Genomic DNA, 21,155 nt, shown 5'->3' on the forward strand with positions numbered 1-21,155 from the left:
GTGGATGACTGGGAACCCTTTTTTCTCATTCACTGTGTGCAGTCCCTCTGGAGTCATCCCTGTTGGAGCTTGTCAGTAGCAAAGGCCTGAAGGTACAAAAATGAATACTGAAGAGAGCTTAACACCATTCCTGCTTGAATTTGAAGACCGATTTAAGTCTATCCTTTCAGAGTTCCAGACTTAAACACAGGCTTCCTGTGGCTCGTTGGTCTAGGCGTATGATTCTCGCTTTGGGTGCGAGAGGTCCCGGGTTCAAATCCCGGACGAGCCTCCTTAAAATCACAAGCTCTTAGCTTCATGGAATTCTTTGGAAAGACACATTCCTTCTGGGGCATTGTAAATGTGTTGTGTGCCAAACCGTTCAATGTGATCTGGGACACGAATTTGTCTTTCTAAAACAACGTTTGTGAAGGAGTCACTCTCATGAGTCATTGAGTGATGCCATTGACTGCACAGTCCCTGCCACGCAATCTGTATATGTCACATTTTGAGATTGCCTTGGAAACCTTACTGGGCAGGTACTAAAAAAATACCTGTAACCAGGTACTATCACCTAATGGAAACTTTAAAGATCGAGCTGAGTCAAGTTAAGCCAAGCTAGGTAGGTGCTAGTGGAAAAGGGCTATTAGAGATCACAAACTCTGATCAAAATTGAGGCCATTCAATTTCGGTGTAAAGACGTTAAACTACATATGTGAAGGTCTCATAATGGTTTCACCTCTGCTGATAATTACCCACGCCTTTTTTCACACCTTGGCTCATGTGATGTGTTTCATAGTTGGTCAACGACCCTGGTAAAGACAACCCCATCTAGGGTTTAAATACCTGGGACTCTCCAACGTTTAGTTTTAGATCTAACGAAGGTTCTCAGAGGAGAGGTGAAAGGTCTTCAAGGCACTTAGAGAATTCCAGCTGCTTTCTTTCAAAGCTCATCAGACTACCATGACGTGGATGACTGGGAACCCTTTTTTCTCATTCACTGTGTGCAGTCCCTCTGGAGTCATCCCTGTTGGAGCTTGTCAGTAGCAAAGGCCTGAAGGTACAAAAATGAATACTGAAGAGAGCTTAACACCATTCCTGCTTGAATTTGAAGACCGATTTAAGTCTATCCTTTCAGAGTTCCAGACTTAAACACAGGCTTCCTGTGGCTCGTTGGTCTAGGCGTATGATTCTCGCTTTGGGTGCGAGAGGTCCTGGGTTCAAATCCCGGACGAGCCCCCTTAAAATCACAAGCTCTTATCTTCATGGAATTCTTTGGAAAGACACATTCCTTCTGGGGCATTGTAAATGTGTTGTGTGCCAAACCGTTCAATGTGATCTGGGACACCAATTTGTCTTTCTAAAACAACGTTTGTGAAGGAGTCACTCTCATGAGTCATTGAGTGATGCCATTGACTGCACAGTCCCTGCCACGCAATCTGTATATGTCACATTTTGAGATTGCCTTGGAAACCTTACTGGGCAGGTACTAAAAAAATACCTGTAACCAGGTACTATCACCTAATGGAAACTTTAAAGATCGAGCTGAGTCAAGTTAAGCCAAGCTAGGTAGGTGCTAGTGGAAAAGGGCTATTAGAGATCACAAACTCTGATCGAAATTGAGGCCATTCAATTTCGGTGTAAAGACGTTAAACTACATATGTGAAGGTCTCATAATGGTTTCACCTCTGCTGATAATTACCCACGCCTTTTTTCCACCCCTTGGCTCATGTGATGTGTTTCATAGTTGGTCAACGACCCTGGTAAAGACAACCCCATCTAGGGTTTAAATACCTGGGACTCTCCAACATTTAGTTTTAGATCTAACAAAGGTTCTCAGAGGAGAGGTGAAAGGTCTTCAAGGCACTTAGAGAATTCCAGCTGCTTTCTTTCAAAGCTCATCAGACTACCATGACGTGGATGACTGGGAACCCTTTTTTCTCATTCACTGTGTGCAGTCCCTCTGGAGTCATCCCTGTTGGAGCTTGTCAGTAGCAAAGGCCTGAAGGTACAAAAATGAATACTGAAGAGAGCTTAACACCATTCCTGCTTGAATTTGAAGGCCGATTTAAGTCTATCCTTTCAGAGTTCCAGACTTAAACACATACTTCCTGTGGCTCGTTGGTCTAGGCGTATGATTCTCGCATTGGGTGCGAGAGGTCCCGGGTTCAAATCCCGGACGAGCCCCCTTAAAATCACAAGCTCTTAGCTTCATGGAATTCTTTGGTAAGACACATTCCTTCTGGGGCATTGTAAATGTGTTGTGTGCCAAACCTTTCTATGTCATCTGTGACATCAACTTGTATTTCTAAAATAACGTTGTTGATTTTGTGAAGGAGTCACTCTCATGACTCATTGAGTGATGCCATTGACTGCACAGTCCCTGCCACGCAATCTGTATATGTCACATTTTGAGATTGCCTTGGAAACCTTACTGGGCAGGTACTAAAAAATACCTGTAACCAGGTACTATCACCTAATGGAAACTTTAAAGATCGAGCTAAGTTAAGCCAAGCTAGGTAGGTGCTAGTGGAAAAGGGCTATTAGAGATCACAAACTCTGATCGAAATTGAGGCCATTCAATTTCGGTGTAAAGACGTTAAACTACATATGTGAAGGTCTCATAATGGTTTCACCTCTGCTGATAATTACCCACGCCTTTTTTCACACCTTGGCTCATGTGATGTGTTTCATAGTTGGTCAACGACCCTGGTAAAGACAACCCCATCTAGGGTTTAAATACCTGGGACTCTCCAACGTTTAGTTTTAGATCTAACGAAGGTTCTCAGAGGAGAGGTGAAAGGTCTTCAAGGCACTTAGAGAATTCCAGCTGCTTTCTTTCAAAGCTCATCAGACTACCATGACGTGGATGACTGGGAACCCTTTTTTCTCATTCACTGTGTGCAGTCCCTCTGGAGTCATCCCTGTTGGAGCTTGTCAGTAGCAAAGGCCTGAAGGTACAAAAATGAATACTGAAGAGAGCTTAACACCATTCCTGCTTGAATTTGAAGACCGATTTAAGTCTATCCTTTCAGAGTTCCAGACTTAAACACAGGCTTCCTGTGGCTCGTTGGTCTAGGCGTATGATTCTCGCATTGGGTGCGAGAGGTCCCGGGTTCAAATCCCGGACGAGCCCCCTTAAAATCACAAGCTCTTAGCTTCATGGAATTCTTTGGAAAGACACGTTCCTTCTGGGGCATTGTAAATGTGTTGTGTGCCAAACCGTTCAATGTGATCTGGGACACCAATTTGTCTTTCTAAAACAACGTTTGTGAAGGAGTCACTCTCATGAGTCATTGAGTGATGCCATTGACTGCACAGTCCCTGCCACGCAATCTGTATATGTCACATTTTGAGATTGCCTTGGAAACCTTACTGGGCAGGTACTAAAAAATACCTGTAACCAGGTACTATCACCTAATGGAAACTTTAAAGATCGAGCTGAGTCAAGTTAAGCCAAGCTAGGTAGGTGCTAGTGGAAAAGGGCTATTAGAGATCACAAACTCTGATCGAAATTGAGGCCATTCAATTTCGGTGTAAAGACGTTAAACTACATATGTGAAGGTCTCATAATGGTTTCACCTCTGCTGATAATTACCCACGCCTTTTTTCACACCTTGGCTCATGTGATGTGTTTCATAGTTGGTCAACGACCCTGGTAAAGACAACCCCATCTAGGGTTTAAATACCTGGGACTCTCCAACATTTAGTTTTAGATCTAACGAAGGTTCTCAGAGGAGAGGTGAAAGGTCTTCAAGGCACTTAGAGAATTCCAGCTGCTTTCTTTCAAAGCTCATCAGACTACCATGACGTGGATGACTGGGAACCCTTTTTTCTCATTCACTGTGTGCAGTCCCTCTGGAGTCATCCCTGTTGGAGCTTGTCAGTAGCAAAGGCCTGAAGGTACAAAAATGAATACTGAAGAGAGCTTAACACCATTCCTGCTTGAATTTGAAGACCGATTTAAGTCTATCCTTTCAGAGTTCCAGACTTAAACACATACTTCCTGTGGCTCGTTGGTCTAGGCGTATGATTCTCGCTTTGGGTGCGAGAGGTCCCGGGTTCAAATCCCGGACGAGCCCCCTTAAAATCACAAGCTCTTAGCTTCATGGAATTCTTTGGAAAGACACATTCCTTCTGGGGCATTGTAAATGTGTTGTGTGCCAAACCGTTCAATGTGATCTGGGACACCAATTTGTCTTTCTAAAACAACGTTTGTGAAGGAGTCATTGAGTGATGCCATTGACTGCACAGTCCCTGCCACGCAATCTGTATATGTCACATTTTGAGATTGCCTTGGAAACCTTACTGGGCAGGTACTAAAAAATACCTGTAACCAGGTACTATCACCTAATGGAAACTTTAAAGATCGAGCTGAGTCAAGTTAAGCCAAGCTAGGTAGGTGCTAGTGGAAAAGGGCTATTAGAGATCACAAACTCTGATCGAAATTGAGGCCATTCAATTTCGGTGTAAAGACGTTAAACTACATATGTGAAGGTCTCATAATGGTTTCACCTCTGCTGATAATTACCCACGCCTTTTTTCCACCCCTTGGCTCATGTGATGTGTTTCATAGTTGGTCAACGACCCTGGTAAAGACAACCCGCTCTGGGTTTTAAATACCTGGGACTCTCCAACGTTTAGTTTTAGATCTAACGAAGGTTCTCAGAGGAGAGGTGAAAGGTCTTCAAGGCACTTAGAGAATTCCAGCTGCTTTCTTTCAAAGCTCATCAGACTACCATGACGTGGATGACTGGGAACCCTTTTTTCTCATTCACTGTGTGCAGTCCCTCTGGAGTCATCCCTGTTGGAGCTTGTCAGTAGCAAAGGCCTGAAGGTACAAAAATGAATACTGAAGAGAGCTTAACACCATTCCTGCTTGAATTTGAAGACCGATTTAAGTCTATCCTTTCAGAGTTCCAGACTTAAACACAGGCTTCCTGTGGCTCGTTGGTCTAGGCGTATGATTCTCGCTTTGGGTGCGAGAGGTCCCGGGTTCAAATCCCGGACGAGCCCCCTTAAAATCACAAGCTCTTAGCTTCATGGAATTCTTTGGAAAGACACATTCCTTCTGGGGCATTGTAAATGTGTTGTGTGCCAAACCGTTCAATGTGATCTGGGACACCAATTTGTCTTTCTAAAACAACGTTTGTGAAGGAGTCACTCTCATGAGTCATTGAGTGATGCCATTGACTGCACAGTCCCTGCCACGCAATCTGTATATGTCACATTTTGAGATTGCCTTGGAAACCTTACTGGGCAGGTACTAAAAAAATACCTGTAACCAGGTACTATCACCTAATGGAAACTTTAAAGATCGAGCTGAGTCAAGTTAAGCCAAGCTAGGTAGGTGCTAGTGGAAAAGGGCTATTAGAGATCACAAACTCTGATCAAAATTGAGGCCATTCAATTTCGGTGTAAAGACGTTAAACTACATATGTGAAGGTCTCATAATGGTTTCACCTCTGCTGATAATTACCCACGCCTTTTTTCACACCTTGGCTCATGTGATGTGTTTCATAGTTGGTCAACGACCCTGGTAAAGACAACCCCATCTAGGGTTTAAATACCTGGGACTCTCCAACGTTTAGTTTTAGATCTAACGAAGGTTCTCAGAGGAGAGGTGAAAGGTCTTCAAGGCACTTAGAGAATTCCAGCTGCTTTCTTTCAAAGCTCATCAGACTACCATGACGTGGATGACTGGGAACCCTTTTTTCTCATTCACTGTGTGCAGTCCCTCTGGAGTCATCCCTGTTGGAGCTTGTCAGTAGCAAAGGCCTGAAGGTACAAAAATGAATACTGAAGAGAGCTTAACACCATTCCTGCTTGAATTTGAAGACCGATTTAAGTCTATCCTTTCAGAGTTCCAGACTTAAACACAGGCTTCCTGTGGCTCGTTGGTCTAGGCGTATGATTCTCGCTTTGGGTGCGAGAGGTCCTGGGTTCAAATCCCGGACGAGCCCCCTTAAAATCACAAGCTCTTATCTTCATGGAATTCTTTGGAAAGACACATTCCTTCTGGGGCATTGTAAATGTGTTGTGTGCCAAACCGTTCAATGTGATCTGGGACACCAATTTGTCTTTCTAAAACAACGTTTGTGAAGGAGTCACTCTCATGAGTCATTGAGTGATGCCATTGACTGCACAGTCCCTGCCACGCAATCTGTATATGTCACATTTTGAGATTGCCTTGGAAACCTTACTGGGCAGGTACTAAAAAAATACCTGTAACCAGGTACTATCACCTAATGGAAACTTTAAAGATCGAGCTGAGTCAAGTTAAGCCAAGCTAGGTAGGTGCTAGTGGAAAAGGGCTATTAGAGATCACAAACTCTGATCGAAATTGAGGCCATTCAATTTCGGTGTAAAGACGTTAAACTACATATGTGAAGGTCTCATAATGGTTTCACCTCTGCTGATAATTACCCACGCCTTTTTTCACACCTTGGCTCATGTGATGTGTTTCATAGTTGGTCAACGACCCTGGTAAAGACAACCCCATCTAGGGTTTAAATACCTGGGACTCTCCAACGTTTAGTTTTAGATCTAACGAAGGTTCTCAGAGGAGAGGTGAAAGGTCTTCAAGGCACTTAGAGAATTCCAGCTGCTTTCTTTCAAAGCTCATCAGACTACCATGACGTGGATGACTGGGAACCCTTTTTTCTCATTCACTGTGTGCAGTCCCTCTGGAGTCATCCCTGTTGGAGCTTGTCAGTAGCAAAGGCCTGAAGGTACAAAAATGAATACTGAAGAGAGCTTAACACCATTCCTGCTTGAATTTGAAGACCGATTTAAGTCTATCCTTTCAGAGTTCCAGACTTAAACACAGGCTTCCTGTGGCTCGTTGGTCTAGGCGTATGATTCTCGCTTTGGGTGCGAGAGGTCCCGGGTTCAAATCCTGGACGAGCCCCCTTAAAATCACAAGCTCTTAGCTTCATGGAATTCTTTGGAAAGACACATTCCTTCTGGGGCATTGTAAATGTGTTGTGTGCCAAACCGTTCAATGTGATCTGGGACACCAATTTGTCTTTCTAAAACAACGTTTGTGAAGGAGTCACTCTCATGAGTCATTGAGTGATGCCATTGACTGCGCAGTCCCTGCCACGCAATCTGTATATGTCACATTTTGAGATTGCCTTGGAAACCTTACTGGGCAGGTACTAAAAAATACCTGTAACCAGGTACTATCACCTAATGGAAACTTTAAAGATCGAGCTGAGTCAAGTTAAGCCAAGCTAGGTAGGTGCTAGTGGAAAAGGGCTATTAGAGATCACAAACTCTGATCGAAATTGAGGCCATTCAATTTCGGTGTAAAGACGTTAAACTACATATGTGAAGGTCTCATAATGGTTTCACCTCTGCTGATAATTACCCACGCCTTTTTTCCACCCCTTGGCTCATGTGATGTGTTTCATAGTTGGTCAACGACCCTGGTAAAGACAACCCGCTCTGGGTTTTAAATACCTGGGACTCTCCAACGTTTAGTTTTAGATCTAACGAAGGTTCTCAGAGGAGAGGTGAAAGGTCTTCAAGGCACTTAGAGAATTCCAGCTGCTTTCTTTCAAAGCTCATCAGACTACCATGACGTGGATGACTGGGAACCCTTTTTTCTCATTCACTGTGTGCAGTCCCTCTGGAGTCATCCCTGTTGGAGCTTGTCAGTAGCAAAGGCCTGAAGGTACAAAAATGAATACTGAAGAGAGCTTAACACCATTCCTGCTTGAATTTGAAGACCGATTTAAGTCTATCCTTTCAGAGTTCCAGACTTAAACACAGGCTTCCTGTGGCTCGTTGGTCTAGGCGTATGATTCTCGCTTTGGGTGCGAGAGGTCCCGGGTTCAAATCCCGGACGAGCCCCCTTAAAATCACAAGCTCTTAGCTTCATGGAATTCTTTGGAAAGACACATTCCTTCTGGGGCATTGTAAATGTGTTGTGTGCCAAACCGTTCAATGTGATCTGGGACACCAATTTGTCTTTCTAAAACAACGTTTGTGAAGCAGTCATTGAGTGATGCCATTGACTGCACAGTCCCTGCCACGCAATCTGTATATGTCACATTTTGAGATTGCCTTGGAAACCTTACTGGGCAGGTACTAAAAAAATACCTGTAACCAGGTACTATCACCTAATGGAAACTTTAAAGATCGAGCTGAGTCAAGTTAAGCCAAGCTAGGTAGGTGCTAGTGGAAAAGGGCTATTAGAGATCACAAACTCTGATCAAAATTGAGGCCATTCAATTTCGGTGTAAAGACGTTAAACTACATATGTGAAGGTCTCATAATGGTTTCACCTCTGCTGATAATTACCCACGCCTTTTTTCCACCCCTTGGCTCATGTGATGTGTTTCATAGTTGGTCAACGACCCTGGTAAAGACAACCCGCTCTGGGTTTTAAATACCTGGGACTCTCCAACGTTTAGTTTTAGATCTAACGAAGGTTCTCAGAGGAGAGGTGAAAGGTCTTCAAGGCACTTAGAGAATTCCAGCTGCTTTCTTTCAAAGCTCATCAGACTACCATGACGTGGATGACTGGGAACCCTTTTTTCTCATTCACTGTGTGCAGTCCCTCTGGAGTCATCCCTGTTGGAGCTTGTCAGTAGCAAAGGCCTGAAGGTACAAAAATGAATACTGAAGAGAGCTTAACACCATTCCTGCTTGAATTTGAAGACCGATTTAAGTCTATCCTTTCAGAGTTCCAGACTTAAACACAGGCTTCCTGTGGCTCGTTGGTCTAGGCGTATGATTCTCGCTTTGGGTGCGAGAGGTCCCGGTTTCAAATCCCGGACGAGCCCCCTTAAAATCACAAGCTCTTAGCTTCATGGAATTCTTTGGAAAGACACATTCCTTCTGGGGCATTGTAAATGTGTTGTGTGCCAAACCGTTCAATGTGATCTGGGACACCAATTTGTCTTTCTAAAACAACGTTTGTGAAGCAGTCACTCTCATGAGTCATTGAGTGATGCCATTGACTGCACAGTCCCTGCCACGCAATCTGTATATGTCACATTTTGAGATTGCCTTGGAAACCTTACTGGGCAGGTACTAAAAAAATACCTGTAACCAGGTACTATCACCTAATGGAAACTTTAAAGATCGAGCTGAGTCAAGTTAAGCCAAGCTAGGTAGGTGCTAGTGGAAAAGGGCTATTAGAGATCACAAACTCTGATCGAAATTGAGGCCATTCAATTTCGGTGTAAAGACGTTAAACTACATATGTGAAGGTCTCATAATGGTTTCACCTCTGCTGATAATTACCCACGCCTTTTTTCACACCTTGGCTCATGTGATGTGTTTCATAGTTGGTCAACGACCCTGGTAAAGACAACCCCATCTAGGGTTTAAATACCTGGGACTCTCCAATGTTTAGTTTTAGATCTAACGAAGGTTCTCAGAGGAGAGGTGAAAGGTCTTCAAGGCACTTAGAGAATTCCAGCTGCTTTCTTTCAAAGCTCATCAGACTACCATGACGTGGATGACTGGGAACCCTTTTTTCTCATTCACTGTGTGCAGTCCCTCTGGAGTCATCCCTGTTGGAGCTTGTCAGTAGCAAAGGCCTGAAGGTACAAAAATGAATACTGAAGAGAGCTTAACACCATTCCTGCTTGAATTTGAAGGCCGATTTAAGTCTATCCTTTCAGAGTTCCAGACTTAAACACCGGCTTCCTGTGGCTCGTTGGTCTAGGCGTATGATTCTCGCTTTGGGTGCGAGAGGTCCCGGGTTCAAATCCTGGACGAGCCCCCTTAAAATCACAAGCTCTTAGCTTCATGGAATTCTTTGGAAAGACACATTCCTTCTGGGGCATTGTAAATGTGTTGTGTGCCAAACCGTTCAATGTGATCTGGGACACCAATTTGTCTTTCTAAAACAACGTTTGTGAAGGAGTCACTCTCATGAGTCATTGAGTGATGCCATTGACTGCACAGTCCCTGCCACGCAATCTGTATATGTCACATTTTGAGATTGCCTTGGAAACCTTACTGGGCAGGTACTAAAAAATACCTGTAACCAGGTACTATCACCTAATGGAAACTTTAAAGATCGAGCTGAGTCAAGTTAAGCCAAGCTAGGTAGGTGCTAGTGGAAAAGGGCTATTAGAGATCACAAACTCTGATCGAAATTGAGGCCATTCAATTTCGGTGTAAAGACGTTAAACTACATATGTGAAGGTCTCATAATGGTTTCACCTCTGCTGATAATTACCCACGCCTTTTTTCCACCCCTTGGCTCATGTGATGTGTTTCATAGTTGGTCAACGACCCTGGTAAAGACAACCCGCTCTGGGTTTTAAATACCTGGGACTCTCCAACGTTTAGTTTTAGATCTAACGAAGGTTCTCAGAGGAGAGGTGAAAGGTCTTCAAGGCACTTAGAGAATTCCAGCTGCTTTCTTTCAAAGCTCATCAGACTACCATGACGTGGATGACTGGGAACCCTTTTTTCTCATTCACTGTGTGCAGTCCCTCTGGAGTCATCCCTGTTGGAGCTTGTCAGTAGCAAAGGCCTGAAGGTACAAAAATGAATACTGAAGAGAGCTTAACACCATTCCTGCTTGAATTTGAAGGCCGATTTAAGTCTATCCTTTCAGAGTTCCAGACTTAAACACAGGCTTCCTGTGGCTCGTTGGTCTAGGCGTATGATTCTCGCTTTGGGTGCGAGAGGTCCCGGGTTCAAATCCCGGACGAGCCCCCTTAAAATCACAAGCTCTTAGCTTCATGGAATTCTTTGGAAAGACACATTCCTTCTGGGGCATTGTAAATGTGTTGTGTGCCAAACCGTTCAATGTGATCTGGGACACCAATTTGTCTTTCTAAAACAACGTTTGTGAAGGAGTCACTCTCATGAGTCATTGAGTGATGCCATTGACTGCACAGTCCCTGCCACGCAATCTGTATATGTCACATTTTGAGATTGCCTTGGAAACCTTACTGGGCAGGTACTAAAAAAATACCTGTAACCAGGTACTATCACCTAATGGAAACTTTAAAGATCGAGCTGAGTCAAGTTAAGCCAAGCTAGGTAGGTGCTAGTGGAAAAGGGCTATTAGAGATCACAAACTCTGATCGAAATTGAGGCCATTCAATTTCGGTGTAAAGACGTTAAACTACATATGTGAAGGTCTCATAATGGTTTCACCTCTGCTGATAATTACCCACGCCTTTTTTCCACCCCTTGGCTCATGTGATGTGTTTCATAGTTGGTCAACGACCCTGGTAAAGACAACCCGCTCTGGGTTTTAAATACCTGGGACTCTCCAACGTTTAGTTTTAGATCTAACGAAGGTTCTCAGAGGAGAGGTGAAAGGTCTTCAAGGCACTTAGAGAATTCCAGCTGCTTTCTTTCAAAGCTCATCAGACTACCATGACGTGGATGACTGGGAACCCTTTTTTCTCATTCACTGTGTGCAGTCCCTCTGGAGTCATCCCTGTTGGAGCTTGTCAGTAGCAAAGGCCTGAAGGTACAAAAATGAATACTGAAGAGAGCTTAACACCATTCCTGCTTGAATTTGAAGACCGATTTAAGTCTATCCTTTCAGAGTTCCAGACTTAAACACAGGCTTCCTGTGGCTCGTTGGTCTAGGCGTATGATTCTCGCTTTGGGTGCGAGAGGTCCCGGGTTCAAATCCCGGACGAGCCCCCTTAAAATCACAAGCTCTTACCTTCATGGAATTCTTTGGAAAGACACATTCCTTCTGGGGCATTGTAAATGTGTTGTGTGCCAAACCGTTCAATGTGATCTGGGACACCAATTTGTCTTTCTAAAACAATGTTTGTGAAGGAGTCACTCTCATGAGTCATTGAGTGATGCCATTGACTGCACAGTCCCTGCCATGCAATCTGTATATGTCACATTTTGAGATTGCCTTGGAAACCTTACTGGGCAGGTACTAAAAAAATACCTGTAACCAGGTACTATCACCTAATGGAAACTTTAAAGATCGAGCTGAGTCAAGTTAAGCCAAGCTAGGTAGGTGCTAGTGGAAAAGGGCTATTAGAGATCACAAACTCTGATCGAAATTGAGGCCATTCAATTTCGGTGTAAAGACGTTAAACTACATATGTGAAGGTCTCATAATGGTTTCACCTCTGCTGATAATTACCCACGCCTTTTTTCCACCCCTTGGCTCATGTGATGTGTTTCATAGTTGGTCAACGACCCTGGTAAAGACAACCCGCTCTGGGTTTTAAATACCTGGGACTCTCCAACGTTTAGTTTTAGATCTAACGAAGGTTCTCAGAGGAGAGGTGAAAGGTCTTCAAGGCACTTAGAGAATTCCAGCTGCTTTCTTTCAAAGCTCATCAGACTACCATGACGTGGATGACTGGGAACCCTTTTTTCTCATTCACTGTGTGCAGTCCCTCTGGAGTCATCCCTGTTGGAGCTTGTCAGTAGCAAAGGCCTGAAGGTACAAAAATGAATACTGAAGAGAGCTTAACACCATTCCTGCTTGAATTTGAAGGCCGATTTAAGTCTATCCTTTCAGAGTTCCAGACTTAAACACAGGCTTCCTGTGGCTCGTTGGTCTAGGCGTATGATTCTCGCTTTGGGTGCGAGAGGTCCCGGGTTCAAATCCCGGACGAGCCCCCTTAAAATCACAAGCTCTTAGCTTCATGGAATTCTTTGGAAAGACACATTCCTTCTGGGGCATTGTAAATGTGTTGTGTGCCAAACCGTTCAATGTGATCTGGGACACCAATTTGTCTTTCTAAAACAACGTTTGTGAAGGAGTCACTCTCATGAGTCATTGAGTGATGCCATTGACTGCACAGTCCCTGCCACGCAATCTGTATATGTCACATTTTGAGATTGCCTTGGAAACCTTACTGGGCAGGTACTAAAAAAATACCTGTAACCAGGTACTATCACCTAATGGAAACTTTAAAGATCGAGCTGAGTCAAGTTAAGCCAAGCTAGGTAGGTGCTAGTGGAAAAGGGCTATTAGAGATCACAAACTCTGATCGAAATTGAGGCCATTCAATTTCGGTGTAAAGACGTTAAACTACATATGTGAAGGTCTCATAATGGTTTCACCTCTGCTGATAATTACCCACGCCTTTTTTCCACCCCTTGGCTCATGTGATGTGTTTCATAGTTGGTCAACGACCCTGGTAAAGACAACCCGCTCTGGGTTTTAAATACCTGGGACTCTCCAACGTTTAGTTTTAGATCTAACGAAGGTTCTCAGAGGAGAGGTGAAAGGTCTTCAAGGCACTTAGAGAATTCCAGCTGCTTTCTTTCAAAGCTCATCAGACTACCATGACGTGGATGACTGGGAACCCTTTTTTCTCATTCACTGTGTGCAGTCCCTCTGGAGTCATCCCTGTTGGAGCTTGTCAGTAGCAAAGGCCTGAAGGTACAAAAATGAATACTGAAGAGAGCTTAACACCATTCCTGCTTGAATTTGAAGACCGATTTAAGTCTATCCTTTCAGAGTTCCAGACTTAAACACAGGCTTCCTGTGGCTCGTTGGTCTAGGCGTATGATTCTTGCTTTGGGTGCGAGAGGTCCCGGGTTCAAATCCCGGACGAGCCCCCTTAAAATCACAAGCTCTTAGCTTCATGGAATTCTTTGGAAAGACACGTTCCTTCTGGGGCATTGTAAATGTGTTGTGTGCCAAACCGTTCAATGTGATCTGGGACACCAATTTGTCTTTCTAAAACAACGTTTGTGAAGGAGTCACTCTCATGAGTCATTGAGTGATGCCATTGACTGCACAGTCCCTGCCACGCAATCTGTATATGTCACATTTTGAGATTGCCTTGGAAACCTTACTGGGCAGGTACTAAAAAAATACCTGTAACCAGGTACTATCACCTAATGGAAACTTTAAAGATCGAGCTGAGTCAAGTTAAGCCAAGCTAGGTAGGTGCTAGTGGAAAAGGGCTATTAGAGATCACAAACTCTGATCGAAATTGAGGCCATTCAATTTCGGTGTAAAGACGTTAAACTACATATGTGAAGGTCTCATAATGGTTTCACCTCTGCTGATAATTACCCACGCCTTTTTTCACACCTTGGCTCATGTGATGTGTTTCATAGTTGGTCAACGACCCTGGTAAAGACAACCCCATCTAGGGTTTAAATACCTGGGACTCTCCAATGTTTAGTTTTAGATCTAACGAAGGTTCTCAGAGGAGAGGTGAAAGGTCTTCAAGGCACTTAGAGAATTCCAGCTGCTTTCTTTCAAAGCTCATCAGACTACCATGACGTGGATGACTGGGAACCCTTTTTTCTCATTCACTGTGTGCAGTCCCTCTGGAGTCATCCCTGTTGGAGCTTGTCAGTAGCAAAGGCCTGAAGGTACAAAAATGAATACTGAAGAGAGCTTAACACCATTCCTGCTTGAATTTGAAGGCCGATTTAAGTCTATCCTTTCAGAGTTCCAGACTTAAACACAGGCTTCCTGTGGCTCGTTGGTCTAGGCGTATGATTCTCGCTTTGGGTGCGAGAGGTCCCGGGTTCAAATCCTGGACGAGCCCCCTTAAAATCACAAGCTCTTAGCTTCATGGAATTCTTTGGTAAGACACATTCCTTCTGGGGCATTGTAAATGTGTTGTGTGCCAAACCGTTCAATGTGATCTGGGACACCAATTTGTCTTTCTAAAACAACGTTTGTGAAGGAGTCACTCTCATGAGTCATTGAGTGATGCCATTGACTGCACAGTCCCTGCCACGCAATCTGTATATGTCACATTTTGAGATTGCCTTGGAAACCTTACTGGGCAGGTACTAAAAAATACCTGTAACCAGGTACTATCACCTAATGGAAACTTTAAAGATCGAGCTGAGTCAAGTTAAGCCAAGCTAGGTAGGTGCTAGTGGAAAAGGGCTATTAGAGATCACAAACTCTGATCGAAATTGAGGCCATTCAATTTCGGTGTAAAGACGTTAAACTACATATGTGAAGGTCTCATAATGGTTTCACCTCTGCTGATAATTACCCACGCCTTTTTTCCACCCCTTGGCTCATGTGATGTGTTTCATAGTTGGTCAACGACCCTGGTAAAGACAACCCGCTCTGGGTTTTAAATACCTGGGACTCTCCAACGTTTAGTTTTAGATCTAACGAAGGTTCTCAGAGGAGAGGTGAAAGGTCTTCAAGGCACTTAGAGAATTCCAGCTGCTTTCTTTCAAAGCTCATCAGACTACCATGACGTGGATGACTGGGAACCCTTTTTTCTCATTCACTGTGTGCAGTCCCTCTGGAGTCATCCCTGTTGGAGCTTGTCAGTAGCAAAGGCCTGAAGGTACAAAAATGAATACTGAAGAGAGCTTAACACCATTCCTGCTTGAATTTGAAGACCGATTTAAGTCTATCCTTTCAGAGTTCCAGACTTAAACACAGGCTTCCTGTGGCTCGTTGGTCTAGGCGTATGATTCTCGCATTGGGTGCGAGAGGTCCCGGGTTCAAATCCCGGACGAGCCCCCTTAAAATCACAAGCTCTTAGCTTCATGGAATTCTTTGGAAAGACACATTCCTTCTGGGGCATTGTAAATGTGTTGTGTGCCAAACCGTTCAATGTGATCTGGGACACCAATTTGTCTTTCTAAAACAACGTTTGTGAAGGAGTCACTCTCATGAGTCATTGAGTGATGCCATTGACTGCGCAGTCCCTGCCACGCAATCTGTATATGTCACATTTTGAGATTGCCTTGGAAACCTTACTGGGCAGGTACTAAAAAATACCTGTAACCAGGTACTATCACCTAATGGAAACTTTAAAGATCGAGCTGAGTCAAGTTAAGCCAAGCTAGGTAGGTGCTAGTGGAAAAGGGCTATTAGAGATCACAAACTCTGATCGAAATTGAGGCCATTCAATTTCGGTGTAAAGACGTTAAACTACATATGTGAAGGTCTCATAATGGTTTCACCTCTGCTGATAATTACCCACGCCTTTTTTCACACCTTGGCTCATGTGATGTGTTTCATAGTTGGTCAACGACCCTGGTAAAGACAACCCCATCTAGGGTTTAAATACCTGGGACTCTCCAACATTTAGTTTTAGATCTAACGAAGGTTCTCAGAGGAGAGGTGAAAGGTCTTCAAGGCACTTAGAGAATTCCAGCTGCTTTCTTTCAAAGCTCATCAGACTACCATGACGTGGATGACTGGGAACCCTTTTTTCTCATTCACTGTGTGCAGTCCCTCTGGAGTCATCCCTGTTGGAGCTTGTCAGTAGCAAAGGCCTGAAGGTACAAAAATGAATACTGAAGAGAGCTTAACACCATTCCTGCTTGAATTTGAAGACCGATTTAAGTCTATCCTTTCAGAGTTCCAGACTTAAACACATACTTCCTGTGGCTCGTTGGTCTAGGCGTATGATTCTCGCTTTGGGTGCGAGAGGTCCCGGGTTCAAATCCCGGACGAGCCCCCTTAAAATCACAAGCTCTTAGCTTCATGGAATTCTTTGGAAAGACACATTCCTTCTGGGGCATTGTAAATGTGTTGTGTGCCAAACCGTTCAATGTGATCTGGGACACCAATTTGTCTTTCTAAAACAACGTTTGTGAAGGAGTCACTCTCATGAGTCATTGAGTGATGCCATTGACTGCACAGTCCCTGCCACGCAATCTGTATATGTCACATTTTGAGATTGCCTTGGAAACCTTACTGGGCAGGTACTAAAAAAATACCTGTAACCAGGTACTATCACCTAATGGAAACTTTAAAGATCGAGCTGAGTCAAGTTAAGCCAAGCTAGGTAGGTGCAAGTGGAAAAGCGTTAGAGATCACAAAGTCTGATCGAAATTGAGGCCATTCAATTTCGGTGTAAAGACGTTAAACTACATATGTGAAGGTCTCATAATGGTTTCACCTCTGCTGATAATTACCCACGCCTTTTTTCCACCCCTTGGCTCATGTGATGTGTTTCATAGTTGGTCAACGACCCTGGTAAAGACAACCCGCTCTGGGTTTTAAATACCTGGGACTCTCCAACGTTTAGTTTTAGATCTAACGAAGGTTCTCAGAGGAGAGGTGAAAGGTCTTCAAGGCACTTAGAGAATTCCAGCTGCTTTCTTTCAAAGCTCATCAGACTACCATGACGTGGATGACTGGGAACCCTTTTTTCTCATTCACTGTGTGCAGTCCCTCTGGAGTCATCCCTGTTGGAGCTTGTCAGTAGCAAAGGCCTGAAGGTACAAAAATGAATACTGAAGAGAGCTTAACACCATTCCTGCTTGAATTTGAAGGCCGATTTAAGTCTATCCTTTCAGAGTTCCAGACTTAAACACATACTTCCTGTGGCTCGTTGGTCTAGGCGTATGATTCTTGCTTAGGGTGCGAGAGGTCCCGGGTTCAAATCCCGGACGAGCCCCCTTAAAATCACAAGCTCTTACCTTCATGGAATTCTTTGGTAAGACACATTCCTTCTGGGGCATTGTAAATGTGTTGTGTGCCAAACCTTTCTATGTCATCTGTGACATCAACTTGTATTTCTAAAATAACGTTGATGATTTTGTGAAGGAGTCACTCTCATGACTCATTGAGTGATGCCATTGACTGCACAGTCCCTGCCACGCAATCTGTATATGTCACATTTTGAGATTGCCTTGGAAACCTTACTGGGCAGGTACTAAAAAAATACCTGTAACCAGGTACTATCACCTAATGGAAACTTTAAAGATCGAGCTGAGTCAAGTTAAGCCAAGCTAGGTAGGTGCAAGTGGAAAAGCGTTAGAGATCACAAACTCTGATCGAAATTGAGGCCATTCAATTTCAGTGTAAAGACGTTAAACTACATATGTGAAGGTCTCATAATGGTTTCACCTCTGCTGATAATTACCCACGCCTTTTTTCACACCTTGGCTCATGTGATGTGTTTCATAGTTGGTCAACGACCCTGGTAAAGACAACCCCATCTAGGGTTTAAATACCTGGGACTCTCCAACGTTTAGTTTTAGATCTAACGAAGGTTCTCAGAGGAGAGGTGAAAGGTCTTCAAGGCACTTAGAGAATTCCAGCTGCTTTCTTTCAAAGCTCATCAGACTACCATGACGTGGATGACTGGGAACCCTTTTTTCTCATTCACTGTGTGCAGTCCCTCTGGAGTCATCCCTGTTGGAGCTTGTCAGTAGCAAAGGCCTGAAGGTACAAAAATGAATACTGAAGAGAGCTTAACACCATTCCTGCTTGAATTTGAAGACCGATTTAAGTCTATCCTTTCAGAGTTCCAGACTTAAACACAGGCTTCCTGTGGCTCGTTGGTCTAGGCGTATGATTCTCGCTTTGGGTGCGAGAGGTCCCGGGTTCAAATCCCGGACGAGCCTCCTTAAAATCACAAGCTCTTAGCTTCATGGAATTCTTTGGAAAGACACATTCCTTCTGGGGCATTGTAAATGTGTTGTGTGCCAAACCGTTCAATGTGATCTGGGACACGAATTTGTCTTTCTAAAACAACGTTTGTGAAGGAGTCACTCTCATGAGTCATTGAGTGATGCCATTGACTGCACAGTCCCTGCCACGCAATCTGTATATGTCACATTTTGAGATTGCCTTGGAAACCTTACTGGGCAGGTACTAAAAAAATACCTGTAACCAGGTACTATCACCTAATGGAAACTTTAAAGATCGAGCTGAGTCAAGTTAAGCCAAGCTAGGTAGGTGCTAGTGGAAAAGGGCTATTAGAGATCACAAACTCTGATCAAAATTGAGGCCATTCAATTTCGGTGTAAAGACGTTAAACTACATATGTGAAGGTCTCATAATGGTTTCACCTCTGCTGATAATTACCCACGCCTTTTTTCACACCTTGGCTCATGTGATGTGTTTCATAGTTGGTCAACGACCCTGGTAAAGACAACCCCATCTAGGGTTTAAATACCTGGGACTCTCCAACGTTTAGTTTTAGATCTAACGAAGGTTCTCAGAGGAGAGGTGAAAGGTCTTCAAGGCACTTAGAGAATTCCAGCTGCTTTCTTTCAAAGCTCATCAGACTACCATGACGTGGATGACTGGGAACCCTTTTTTCTCATTCACTGTGTGCAGTCCCTCTGGAGTCATCCCTGTTGGAGCTTGTCAGTAGCAAAGGCCTGAAGGTACAAAAATGAATACTGAAGAGAGCTTAACACCATTCCTGCTTGAATTTGAAGACCGATTTAAGTCTATCCTTTCAGAGTTCCAGACTTAAACACAGGCTTCCTGTGGCTCGTTGGTCTAGGCGTATGATTCTCGCTTTGGGTGCGAGAGGTCCTGGGTTCAAATCCCGGACGAGCCCCCTTAAAATCACAAGCTCTTATCTTCATGGAATTCTTTGGAAAGACACATTCCTTCTGGGGCATTGTAAATGTGTTGTGTGCCAAACCGTTCAATGTGATCTGGGACACCAATTTGTCTTTCTAAAACAACGTTTGTGAAGGAGTCACTCTCATGAGTCATTGAGTGATGCCATTGACTGCACAGTCCCTGCCACGCAATCTGTATATGTCACATTTTGAGATTGCCTTGGAAACCTTACTGGGCAGGTACTAAAAAAATACCTGTAACCAGGTACTATCACCTAATGGAAACTTTAAAGATCGAGCTGAGTCAAGTTAAGCCAAGCTAGGTAGGTGCTAGTGGAAAAGGGCTATTAGAGATCACAAACTCTGATCGAAATTGAGGCCATTCAATTTCGGTGTAAAGACGTTAAACTACATATGTGAAGGTCTCATAATGGTTTCACCTCTGCTGATAATTACCCACGCCTTTTTTCCACCCCTTGGCTCATGTGATGTGTTTCATAGTTGGTCAACGACCCTGGTAAAGACAACCCCATCTAGGGTTTAAATACCTGGGACTCTCCAACATTTAGTTTTAGATCTAACAAAGGTTCTCAGAGGAGAGGTGAAAGGTCTTCAAGGCACTTAGAGAATTCCAGCTGCTTTCTTTCAAAGCTCATCAGACTACCATGACGTGGATGACTGGGAACCCTTTTTTCTCATTCACTGTGTGCAGTCCCTCTGGAGTCATCCCTGTTGGAGCTTGTCAGTAGCAAAGGCCTGAAGGTACAAAAATGAATACTGAAGAGAGCTTAACACCATTCCTGCTTGAATTTGAAGGCCGATTTAAGTCTATCCTTTCAGAGTTCCAGACTTAAACACATACTTCCTGTGGCTCGTTGGTCTAGGCGTATGATTCTCGCATTGGGTGCGAGAGGTCCCGGGTTCAAATCCCGGACGAGCCCCCTTAAAATCACAAGCTCTTAGCTTCATGGAATTCTTTGGTAAGACACATTCCTTCTGGGGCATTGTAAATGTGTTGTGTGCCAAACCTTTCTATGTCATCTGTGACATCAACTTGTATTTCTAAAATAACGTTGTTGATTTTGTGAAGGAGTCACTCTCATGACTCATTGAGTGATGCCATTGACTGCACAGTCCCTGCCACGCAATCTGTATATGTCACATTTTGAGATTGCCTTGGAAACCTTACTGGGCAGGTACTAAAAAATACCTGTAACCAGGTACTATCACCTAATGGAAACTTTAAAGATCGAGCTAAGTTAAGCCAAGCTAGGTAGGTGCTAGTGGAAAAGGGCTATTAGAGATCACAAACTCTGATCGAAATTGAGGCCATTCAATTTCGGTGTAAAGACGTTAAACTACATATGTGAAGGTCTCATAATGGTTTCACCTCTGCTGATAATTACCCACGCCTTTTTTCACACCTTGGCTCATGTGATGTGTTTCATAGTTGGTCAACGACCCTGGTAAAGACAACCCCATCTAGGGTTTAAATACCTGGGACTCTCCAACGTTTAGTTTTAGATCTAACGAAGGTTCTCAGAGGAGAGGTGAAAGGTCTTCAAGGCACTTAGAGAATTCCAGCTGCTTTCTTTCAAAGCTCATCAGACTACCATGACGTGGATGACTGGGAACCCTTTTTTCTCATTCACTGTGTGCAGTCCCTCTGGAGTCATCCCTGTTGGAGCTTGTCAGTAGCAAAGGCCTGAAGGTACAAAAATGAATACTGAAGAGAGCTTAACACCATTCCTGCTTGAATTTGAAGACCGATTTAAGTCTATCCTTTCAGAGTTCCAGACTTAAACACAGGCTTCCTGTGGCTCGTTGGTCTAGGCGTATGATTCTCGCATTGGGTGCGAGAGGTCCCGGGTTCAAATCCCGGACGAGCCCCCTTAAAATCACAAGCTCTTAGCTTCATGGAATTCTTTGGAAAGACACGTTCCTTCTGGGGCATT

General features: G+C 43.9%; 14 non-coding genes across 14 annotated transcripts; all 14 read left to right on the top strand.

Annotated features, from left to right (window-relative positions):
• The first annotated feature begins 199 nt into the window (after positions 1–199).
• trnap-ugg (transfer RNA proline (anticodon UGG)) lies at positions 200–271 on the top strand. The gene has a single exon. It is a non-coding gene; the product is annotated as a tRNA-Pro (tRNA).
• An 875-nt stretch (positions 272–1,146) lies between these two features.
• On the top strand, positions 1,147–1,218 carry trnap-ugg (transfer RNA proline (anticodon UGG)). The gene has a single exon. It is a non-coding gene; the product is annotated as a tRNA-Pro (tRNA).
• A 2,771-nt stretch (positions 1,219–3,989) lies between these two features.
• On the top strand, positions 3,990–4,061 carry trnap-ugg (transfer RNA proline (anticodon UGG)). The gene has a single exon. It is a non-coding gene; the product is annotated as a tRNA-Pro (tRNA).
• Positions 4,062–4,923: 862 nt separating this feature from the next.
• Positions 4,924–4,995, top strand: trnap-ugg (transfer RNA proline (anticodon UGG)). The gene has a single exon. It is a non-coding gene; the product is annotated as a tRNA-Pro (tRNA).
• An 875-nt stretch (positions 4,996–5,870) lies between these two features.
• On the top strand, positions 5,871–5,942 carry trnap-ugg (transfer RNA proline (anticodon UGG)). Its single transcript has one exon. It is a non-coding gene; the product is annotated as a tRNA-Pro (tRNA).
• Positions 5,943–7,764: 1,822 nt separating this feature from the next.
• On the top strand, positions 7,765–7,836 carry trnap-ugg (transfer RNA proline (anticodon UGG)). The gene has a single exon. It is a non-coding gene; the product is annotated as a tRNA-Pro (tRNA).
• Positions 7,837–10,593: 2,757 nt separating this feature from the next.
• trnap-ugg (transfer RNA proline (anticodon UGG)) lies at positions 10,594–10,665 on the top strand. The gene has a single exon. It is a non-coding gene; the product is annotated as a tRNA-Pro (tRNA).
• An 876-nt stretch (positions 10,666–11,541) lies between these two features.
• On the top strand, positions 11,542–11,613 carry trnap-ugg (transfer RNA proline (anticodon UGG)). Its single transcript has one exon. It is a non-coding gene; the product is annotated as a tRNA-Pro (tRNA).
• Positions 11,614–12,489: 876 nt separating this feature from the next.
• Positions 12,490–12,561, top strand: trnap-ugg (transfer RNA proline (anticodon UGG)). The gene has a single exon. It is a non-coding gene; the product is annotated as a tRNA-Pro (tRNA).
• Positions 12,562–13,437: 876 nt separating this feature from the next.
• On the top strand, positions 13,438–13,509 carry trnap-ugg (transfer RNA proline (anticodon UGG)). The gene has a single exon. It is a non-coding gene; the product is annotated as a tRNA-Pro (tRNA).
• Positions 13,510–16,277: 2,768 nt separating this feature from the next.
• Positions 16,278–16,349, top strand: trnap-ugg (transfer RNA proline (anticodon UGG)). The gene has a single exon. It is a non-coding gene; the product is annotated as a tRNA-Pro (tRNA).
• An 873-nt stretch (positions 16,350–17,222) lies between these two features.
• On the top strand, positions 17,223–17,294 carry trnap-agg (transfer RNA proline (anticodon AGG)). The gene has a single exon. It is a non-coding gene; the product is annotated as a tRNA-Pro (tRNA).
• An 880-nt stretch (positions 17,295–18,174) lies between these two features.
• On the top strand, positions 18,175–18,246 carry trnap-ugg (transfer RNA proline (anticodon UGG)). The gene has a single exon. It is a non-coding gene; the product is annotated as a tRNA-Pro (tRNA).
• Positions 18,247–19,121: 875 nt separating this feature from the next.
• Positions 19,122–19,193, top strand: trnap-ugg (transfer RNA proline (anticodon UGG)). The gene has a single exon. It is a non-coding gene; the product is annotated as a tRNA-Pro (tRNA).
• Positions 19,194–21,155: the final 1,962 nt, after the last annotated feature.

The sequence above is a fragment of the Mchenga conophoros genome, linkage group LG18 (genome assembly GCF_057382185.1).
Source record: "Mchenga conophoros isolate Kocher_MC1m ecotype Shallow Benthic linkage group LG18, M_conophoros_male_GT1.1, whole genome shotgun sequence".
Taxonomy (NCBI): domain Eukaryota; kingdom Metazoa; phylum Chordata; class Actinopteri; order Cichliformes; family Cichlidae; genus Mchenga; species Mchenga conophoros.